Source organism: Arachis ipaensis, chromosome B09 (assembly GCF_000816755.2).
Source record: "Arachis ipaensis cultivar K30076 chromosome B09, Araip1.1, whole genome shotgun sequence".
In the NCBI taxonomy this organism is placed as follows: Eukaryota; Viridiplantae; Streptophyta; class Magnoliopsida; order Fabales; family Fabaceae; genus Arachis; species Arachis ipaensis.
The window spans coordinates 19,754,374-19,764,286 of record NC_029793.2 but is presented as its reverse complement, the minus strand read 5'-3'; the positions used below and the strand labels follow the sequence as shown (position 1 = coordinate 19,764,286).

At 34.7% G+C, this 9,913-nt stretch overlaps 2 pseudogenes; one reads left to right on the top strand and one right to left on the bottom strand.

Annotated features, from left to right (window-relative positions):
- Positions 1,261 to 2,000, top strand: LOC107617183 (annotated as a pseudogene).
- Positions 3,343 to 8,793, bottom strand: LOC107615178 (annotated as a pseudogene).

The window sequence follows — 9,913 nt, the reverse complement described above, 5'->3', positions numbered from 1 at the left end:
TTGGTGTCAGTGACTAGAGGGCAATCCAACAAGAAACCCAATTACAATTTTTCTTTTTGAGCATTCAACTCAAGGGTTCCTTTCAATCAACTCCCCATCAAGTTATGGGACTACTCGCTCATTGTAAATGTAGAATTCATAACATAGGAAAGGGAATTAAAGAAAGACATGATAAATAAAAATCAAAGAAATCAATTAAAAATAAAAGTAATTCTTGTATTAATAAATTCTAAAAATAATTCAATAGTAAAATTGAGTAAATTAAAGGACATGGAAGAGTAAGAGCCAAGTAAAGAAAACGAACTAGAATGACGAAGTCTTGATGAGGTAATAACTATTCTCAATATCCAATGCAAAAAGCAATAGAAATAAAATCCTAAGAACTATGAATGTGTACGGAGAAAACCTAGAGGAGGAGTAAAACTAGATCTAAAAACTAAAAAGTGTGTAGAATGAATGTTGTTTTAGTCTTTGCATGTTCTCTGGCTCTAGTATGCTTTTCTGGGCCGAAAACTGGGTCAAAACAGGGCCCAAAATTGCCCCCAGCGAATTCTGCAGATTATGCAGATCGTGCACGTCACGCGATCGCGTCATTCATGCGGCCGCGTCATTCGGCGTTTTGCCCTGCCACGCGAGCGCGTCGTCCATGCCTCCGCATCACTTGTGCTATTCCAATCCGCGCGGTTGCGTGAGCCATGCGGCCGCGTCACTGCGAATTCCTCTCTTTCGCGCGGTCGCGTGAGTCATGCGGCCGCGTCACTTCTCGCTGGTCATCTCCTCAATTTCTTGTGTTCCTTCCATTTTTGCAAGCTTCCTTTCAAATATCCAACTCATTCATGCCCTGTAAAGCCTGAAACGCTTAACACACAGATCACGGCATCGAATGAAATAAAGGAGAATTAAAATACATAGTTAAAAGTATCTAGGAAGCAAGTTTTCAATTGTGTAATAATTTTAGGAAGGAAATATAAATGCATGCTAATCATATGAATAAGTGGGTAAAGATCATGATAAAACCACACAATTAAACACATTATAAACCATAAAATAGTGGTTTATCAGTCATGTTATGCAGTGCCTTAATACGAAGAAATTTTTTGCCTTGAAGTGTCAAGCACAACCTAAAGAGGTTAGTTCAGGATTGAGACATAATACGCATATTTCATAACAATTTGATCACCGGTAAAAACTCATATAGCAAACTCTCTCTTGTTGATTTGAGGATACTATGCTATCATTTAGGTTGTGCTTAAGAGGTTGATGACTGATGTACCTTTTGGAGTTCTTTTGTCGGGAGGACTTGACTCATCACTTGTCGCTGCCGTGACCAATCATTTTGTGGCTCAATCTACAGCTGCATAACAGTGGGGATCGCAGTTGCATACTTTCTATATTGGTTTAAAGGTTAGAATTCATTCTTCAATATAGGTGAAAATAAGCCTCATTTGAATTTTGCCACTGTTCAGAGCTCTCCAGATTTAAAATTTGTAAAAGAGGTAATAGATTATCTTGGTACTCGACATCATGAACTTTATTTCACAGTTCAGCTGGTTGTTTATCATCATTATTGCTCTATTTTTTAACAACATTAATCTTGTCCTGGCTTCTCAATTTTTTGTTCTTTTTCTTTTGTACTTTTGTTCCATAACAAGAAGGTATAGATGCACTTGAAGAAGTCATTTACCAGTTACCACATTGAGACATATGATGTAACGACTATCAGATCAAGTACTCCAATGTTCCTTATGTCCAGAAAAATCAAATCCATGGGAGTGAAAATGGTTCTTTCGGGAGAAGGTTCAGATGAAATATTTGGAGGCTATCTATATTTCCATAAAGCACCTAATAAGGAAGAGTTTCATGAAGAAACATGTTGAAAAGTAATAGCAAATTGTTAAGTCGTCATGTTTGATTCAATGCAATTTGAAAATTTTATGCACTTAATCTTTTAAATTTTCTTCCTCTTCATTCCTAGTGTACTTTACCTTTTCATTCAAGATTTTGGTTTACTAATGTGTATGGTTTTGTTGGTAACCTAAAATATTTGTATTTTTTAGGTTAATGATGGTACAAGAATGCGATTTACGTTGGATTTGATTCTAAGGCCCCATAACTTGATGCTGCATAATATCATTGACTCTGCTTCCAGAAATTACAATAAGTATAAACAAAAAGATTCAAACAAAAATTAAAAATTTGTAATTTTCATGTAGTCAAGTTTGGTTTATATTAAGATTTGTTAGTTTCATCTCTTTTACTTAAAAAATTATTATGCACTATATTTTCTATGGACTCTTTTTAAAAATTCATGTTTCTATCTTTAGTTCAATTATATTTGAATTTAGATGAAACTTAATTTTCACTGTGTTGTAAGCTAGCCAAATCCTCGTATTTGGAATAATATTAAAAGTTACTAGCAATATATAGGTATAAATAAATTACTAGTTATCGTATAAAGTATAAACAACAACGGAAGCTGATATTACAGAGATTTATTAGGAACATGTAGTTAAATAAATTCAGTGCTACCCTTGTCTTTTTTAAAAAATAATTTGGATATTTTTGTCGTATAGAATCCATCTTTCGTGGGACAACTTTAATTTTCTTGATCGATGTGTACTTTTGTCAACGTTCGTAAAGTTCATGGGTACTAATGCTTATTTTTCCTATAGAAAACATACCTCCATCAGTAGAGATGAACGCGGATCAGATCGGATCGGATATGTTGGAATACAGAGATAAAACACACGCATTGGAAATAACATGATATAGAGAATTAGTTTGAATTATTTTTATTTGACAATTATTTTTTTTTGGAGAAGGTGAATTTAAATTAATTTGCTCGTGACCAGATAGGACAACTAAAAACACACGCATTGGAATACAGAGAAAAAACACACGCTTTATTTATCTAATTCCAGTGCTGGTTCAAATAAAAAAATTCACCTAAATTTCTAACCAAGAAAGATGAATACAGAGAAAATTCTTAAGGCTAAATAAAAGGCATTTATAGGAGAGAAAAAGGTATGAAGTCCTCAAAGAGTAGTACTTCCAATGTGGACTAAAATTATAATTTAGAACCTTGAGATGCATAATTTTCAATATGAAACCTTCAAGTCTAAATGGTAGTTTTGTTGCTAATGCTGCTGCTGGAGACAGTCGAATTAAGTTTGACCTGAGCTCGCGCTCGATGCCTTCTCTTAAAGATGTCTTACCTCAACTTCCTAGTCTCACTTTGTATGTCCATGAATGGTTTCCTTTCTATGTTTTCCTTTTTGCTCTCCAGCATCCTTTGTTTCTCTATTGCCACCAGTGCTACAGCCTTGTCATCCGATTCTTGATTGTTTGCTTCTTCCTACAAATTCGGTTTATGTTCGAGAGCCACTCAACAATAGTGAAGCATAATTGCAAGAATAAACCTCCCAAATGTTGTATTTAAAACTACCAAAATATCAAAAGTATGGGTAGGAATGATGCACTATGGAACCAATAAAACATGAAAAAGAAAAACAGTAACCCCACTTATAGACTTAGAGCTATCTTTAAGATCACTCACATTTGCCAGCCTGCCAGCTTTTATGCCTTCAGAACGGATAATCTCTTGAACAACAAAGTGTAAGAGTGTGGTCTTGCCATCTGTTCCTTTTACATCAGATAGTTTCAGGAGTGTATCAAGGTTAAATACTTGTGCACCACCACGGAATGTTCCATCATTCATACGGTTGCCAGTTTTGAGAACAGCTTCAAGAAGCTTGAGGAACAGCCAATTGTTTCTTAGTTCCTTACAAGCAACCTGATATGTCGGATGAAGGTGCAAGAAGAATCAGATTTCAGGACAAGAAAGGAAGGGGTCACACAAATGTGAGGGCATCAATTTGAGAAATAGTCGAGTTAGTGAGTGCGTGGCAATTACAGAACATACTCTTGTTTATGTCTATGTATAATTCACACACAGCATAAATCTAACTCCTAACTTCTAACTTGATATAGTTAAACAAAGCACTAAAAATTTATATCTCCTAGATACCACATTTTAAAGGATGCATATTCTTTATGGGATTAGTAACTGTAAACATACTCAAAAAATGATAAAAATTGCGTACGAAGGAATCAGACTTTATTTTGTACTGCATGAATATTTCATATGAAGGGGAGAAAAATGTACTTGAAAATAGGGGTGAGTACGAGTCGGTTTGGTTCAGGTTCATGGTAAAATTAGAACCGAACTAATCAAAATATAATTGGTTCGGTTTGGTTCGGATTTGTATTTTTTGTACATGCACCCGAATCAAACTAAACCGACTAAGAACGGATTGGTTCGTTTCGGATAATTGGATACCCGATGACATTGAAATTCATAAAAAAAAAAACCAAATTTTTATCTTAAAAATTCAACAAGTACAATAAACATGTAATATCAATAGAAATAATCCAAACATGTTAAATACCAAATACATTAAAAACTAAACTCATTAACCCGAGCCAATCACTAACAAAGACCATCGGTTTGGTTCGGGTGGACCCGATTACCCGTTGGTTCCAGAACCAATTTAATTGGTTCGGTTCGGGTTTGGACGGGTAACCGGGTACCCGCTACCCGTGCGCACCCCTACTTGAAAATGTGAAACTATGAACTAATTAATGCCCACAAATTATTGGTCCAATCGCTGAACAAAAAATAATCAGCATATTAACTAACAATTCAACAATTGGATTATAGAAATAAAAAATATGTAGGACATAAATGAGTCAGTTTAAGGACTCACTATACCCAGCTACTCAAAGTTTACATTGTTACTTTTGCCAGCCTAAGATTGACAGAATGATATATCTTGATGATACAACACAACGACCTTAACAACTAAGCCTTGTCTCACTAGGTGGGGTTTGCTACATGAACTAAACAGCACCATAATGTTCTACAATATAACAATAAATCATGTTTGTTGGGGTGATATTCCCTCTCAAATCAGTTTATCATCTTATTTGGGATAATCAAACACTTCAAAACTACAAAATTTTAATGCCATGATCATGATTTAGATATTGTACCTCTAGAACTGCAAAAGACTCGATAGTAGAATTGAGCTCCTCTTTAAGTGTACTCATGAAAAGAAGTGCTTCCATTCACTTAAAAGCAAATGGAATGTCAACCATCGCTTTCAAGAACTGATCAGCAGGGACAAGTTGAGATAGCTTACCAATAAAAAGTCTAAGCTTAAGTTGTTCATTAGTCGTCGGTGCCATCTTCAGCAAGGTTTGGAGGAACTCAGCAGGCAATTCATTTCCTAATAAACCAAAAAGAAATTTCAAAGCTATTATACAAGTGGAAGCAGAGACAAGTGAACATTTCTATATGATAAACAGATTTCATCATGATTTACCAAGCAAGTTTCAAAAAGTGATCAACTCACTTGTTCAGAAAATAGTTGTCTGTACACTAACAAAGACTACCACAATCTATGCTCCTCCATACTCAACCATGATAGCATAAATCAAATAATTTTAGAACAATAATCAAACCTAACAACAGCACTACCACAATCCATGCTCCCTACGTGCAGCAAAATGGTGCTAGATTCAAATAATCAACATGATACTGGTTGTTTATAATGTTTTAGGGCAGCAGTGTGACCATGTAAAGTTTTGTATAACTTGTGTTCTCTACGAAATCTAATATTACTATCACAATTATCAACAGTTTCTTACAAAAAATTGAAAGACCAAGAAAATCACCTTGATAAAGTGCATCACATACTTCTTCCATTGTCACGTTCAATGCTCGCAACAGAATTAATAAATTTTGTGCTTTCTTTTTGTCAATGATCTGGATATACTGAGGTGAAGGGTCTTGGGCATTTTTTTCATAAGAAATATTACCAGCTTGTGATAAACTACTATCTTTGTCCAACAAAAAAAGCCTTTGGATTAATTTCTTATTGGAATGATCCAGACTTGATTTGATTCCAAACCATTGATTGATCAGAGTTAGCTTGAACCTTATCACAGAAAAATGGCTTTAGCTTGGTTTAGGAGCATCAGCTTCACTTGCACCAGCTTCAACGTTCTCCATAGTTTTTGGTTTGCTAGCCCTGATTGGAGGTGGGTAAGGGGAGGTATACCACCCTTCGGAGGTGGCGGAGAGCGAGGACCAAGTTTGGCACCAGCTGGAGTTGGGGGAGGTGGAGGAGGACTAGGTTTTGCACCTGTTGATGCAGGAGGCAGTGGCGGTGGAGGACTAGGTCTGGCCCCAACTGGTGCAGGAGGTGGTGGGAAGGGAGGAGAATGTTGGGCACCAACTGGTGCTGGGTGTGGTGGTGGTGGAGGTCCAGGACATGGAGCACCACCAACACTAACCTGTTGTGGTCCATGAGTAGCCAGGGCAGGGGCAAGGGCAGGGGCAGGGGCAGGGACAGCAGCAACATTACCAAAAGGCCTAAACGAAGGAGGCTCAAGGGGGAGAGGATTCAGCCTGCCAGGTGGAGGTTTTAAAGGAGGTATTCTAGAAGGCATGGTTCCTGTCCACTAGGAATGAGTTTTTACTTCAAATGGTTATCCCGAAGCAGCACTAAAAGCTCTTATTGATTGACTTTCTTGAACCTAGGGCTTCTTGTTGTCAACCAAATTATTACTTGATGATTGAAACCAAGTTTCTCCCCTTTCATTGAATTTCCAAATCCATAACTGGAAGGACCTGTGAGATAAAAAATCAATTTCGACAAGATTAGTACAATTCTTTAAAAATAAATAAATGAATGGTAGTATGAATATGATATGCACCAAAAGTTGGGGATCAGGAAAATTGAGACAATGACATAAATATATTCTTTGGTCTCAGTCTCATGCCTCTGTATTTTCTATCTTAAGACATTTCATAATATAGCAATAATCATGACTAAAAGCAAATACACAATCTAAAAACAGATAGGGCTGCACATGGATCGGATAATATCCGCATATCCGTGGTAATTATCCGCATCTAATCCGAATTTTGCGGATATTATCCGATCCGCACTATGGTAGGATCGGATTGCGGATTTAGCAGTGATATCCACGGATCCGATCCGCAAATCTGCATATCCGCATGTCTTATATAAATAGCATAGTTTAAGAAAGTAAACCCTAATGTGATATAAATTTTAGTATGTTGTTTTATGAATTTTATGATATCTTGTTTTTAATTTTTTATGTTGTACTTCAACTTAGAATAATTAAACTTAAATCTTGTGTTATTATTTTTTTTTTTTTTTTGTTATTCAAGAGAACTTTTATTGATAATATTACAAGTGAAAAATGAATTTTATGGATTTTTTTTTGTAAAAATAGTCAAATAGAATCTTAAAATAGTTTTTTTTTTAATTATGCGGATATACCCGATATCCGATCTAATCCGCAAGTATTCGGATCGGATATGGCCTGAAAAAATGCGGATATCATATCCGATCCGATCCGATTCGTGTGCAACCCTAAGAACAGATACAAAAAGTTTCAGCAACTTTAAATAGGGACTTGAGCAGATATATATATATATATACCTGGAGAGCAAAAGCAAGTTTGGAATGCTGGAAAATTGAGGCTTGTGATCTCTATGAAAGGAAAAGATATAAAGCCACATTCCATTTTGGTACACTTCAGAAACTTCAGCTACACAAAGCTTCTTCTGCAATATGAGGATTGGTATGGACCTCATTTTGCCATAGGAGCCACTCTCTGAGAACATAAACTCTTTTTCAACTTCCCTTACTTTCCCATCCTTTATTTGGTACACATGCACACTCTTGATGAACTCTACAAAAATTTATCCAAAATAAAAAAAAAACCTCAGTTTTGCACAATTTCATCAATAAAAGATCAAATTTTTTTCCAAATGAAATGAAGGGAAAAAGGAAGCTTTATATGAAAATAAGGCATGAAAGTTGAGAATCTATAATATGAAAGGTGAAGTGCATGGTGGGGTTGAGGTGGTTACCTTCTCTAATGGTGTTCTTGAAAACTAGGAGGGTGGTGAGCAAGGTGTTCTTTATGGCGAGGTTGAAGATGCTACCATCACTATTGGGTATGAAGCAGGAACAGTGTCGTTGTGGTGACAGGAATGGATTCAGCAGCGGAGACTTTAACACAGCGACGCTGAATGGAATTGAGAGCAATATGAGAAGATGAAGAACGATGAAAGAACAATTTTGATTTTTTGTTTTCCAGATATATTTTTGTTTTGTTGTTTAAATTATTTGAAAATATAAAATTAGGATTAGTTGAATTCTAAAATTTGATTGATTTAAAAGGGTATTTTTGTTTAATCGAATAAAGTAAGGATGTTTAAGACTTTTTATAAAATTAAATAAAAAAATATTCTTTTATTTTTATTTAATTAAAAGGGTGTTTTAGTAAAAGTGGTGATATAATATATATTTAAAAAAAAATCAAATGCTGATGTGGAAAATAAATTCAACATGACTTGTTATTACTTGTCCATATTTTAAACGTATCAGTACGTATGAATTTATCATCGTACTAAAGCAAACACCAATTTTTAAACATAGACATAATTTTTTTCTATTTTTTTTCAATTATATGCCATTTACATATCTTCTTTCTCCTTCTTCCATTTTTCACGCTTTACCTCTCTCTGCATCAGATCTTCTTTCTTTTCTCCTTCACACCCAAACCACCATCTTCACCTTTCTCCTCCTTTTCTCCAACCAAACAACCGTTGCCACTCTTCTTTCCCTCCTTCCTCCTTCTTTCTTTGTTTTTCTCTTCTATTTCATCACCGCCGTCGTTGTCTTTTGTCATAGTTGCCTCCAGATCTGATTTTCACGTTATCTCCAAATTTGTTGTTCTTCTTCTCCCTCTTCGAGCTTGCCACTTCTGTTTCTCCTCTGTCGCCTCTCCACTGCCGCATTTCTCCTACTCTTTCTTTTTATCCACTCTTTTCCAGATTTGTTTTAATTTTTTTCTTAAAAAAATTGTTGAATTAATTATTAAATAGAATTCTTGCTGCCATTGATGGTTGAATTTATTGTTAAAATTATTGAAATTTTTTGTTATTTATTTTTCGGGGTTAATAAAGAGTCTCGTAATAGTGGCGGTGAAAGTAGATGATGAGGATATTATAGACTTTTTAATAATTTATGTGTCTTATGTGTTTATGTTCCAAACATAAAATATATAGGACCCATTCAGATAAAGACGTCTAAAATATCTTTTTTAAAGATGTTTTCTAGTAATTAAAATTTAATATATATAATCGATTAAAGCGTGTTATTTTTGTCAAAATTAGTCTAGACAAATTAATTTGACCAAAAAATATTAAATTAAATCTTGAATTGGTTTAAATTAATATTATTTTTTATGAAAAATGACTACAATACCCTTATTATAAAAAATGACTAAAATATAACCATGAAATATTTGCTCCGTTTGACATTTCTAACCAAACGTCAATTTTTTAAATTTGCCGTTAGTAAGGCTTCCTACGTGGCAAGTATCCTTCCAACTTGGCTTTCCAACGTGGCATTACTACCTAATTTTACCATAATGACTCTATGTGCTTCTTCTTCATAAGTGTGTGGGTTATTCAAAAATCTGAAACCCTAGTTATGAAAAGTTGAGAATGTAGTTATGAAAGTAGAATATGGATTTATTATGATAGCTATCATGCTTCTTCTTCTGCGTTTATCATGCTTCTTCTTCTGTGTTTATTATGAAAGTAGTCACGAAGATAGGAAAGATTAAGGGAGATATTATAGAAATTAGAGTAAACTACCATTTCTACCCACGAAAGTTGAAAATGCTGACACATCTACCCATAAAAAAATTACCATTTGTACCCATAAAACATGAATTCCATATAACAAAATTATCCAAACACTAAAAAATCACATAAAAAACCCAAATTACCCTTATTATCATC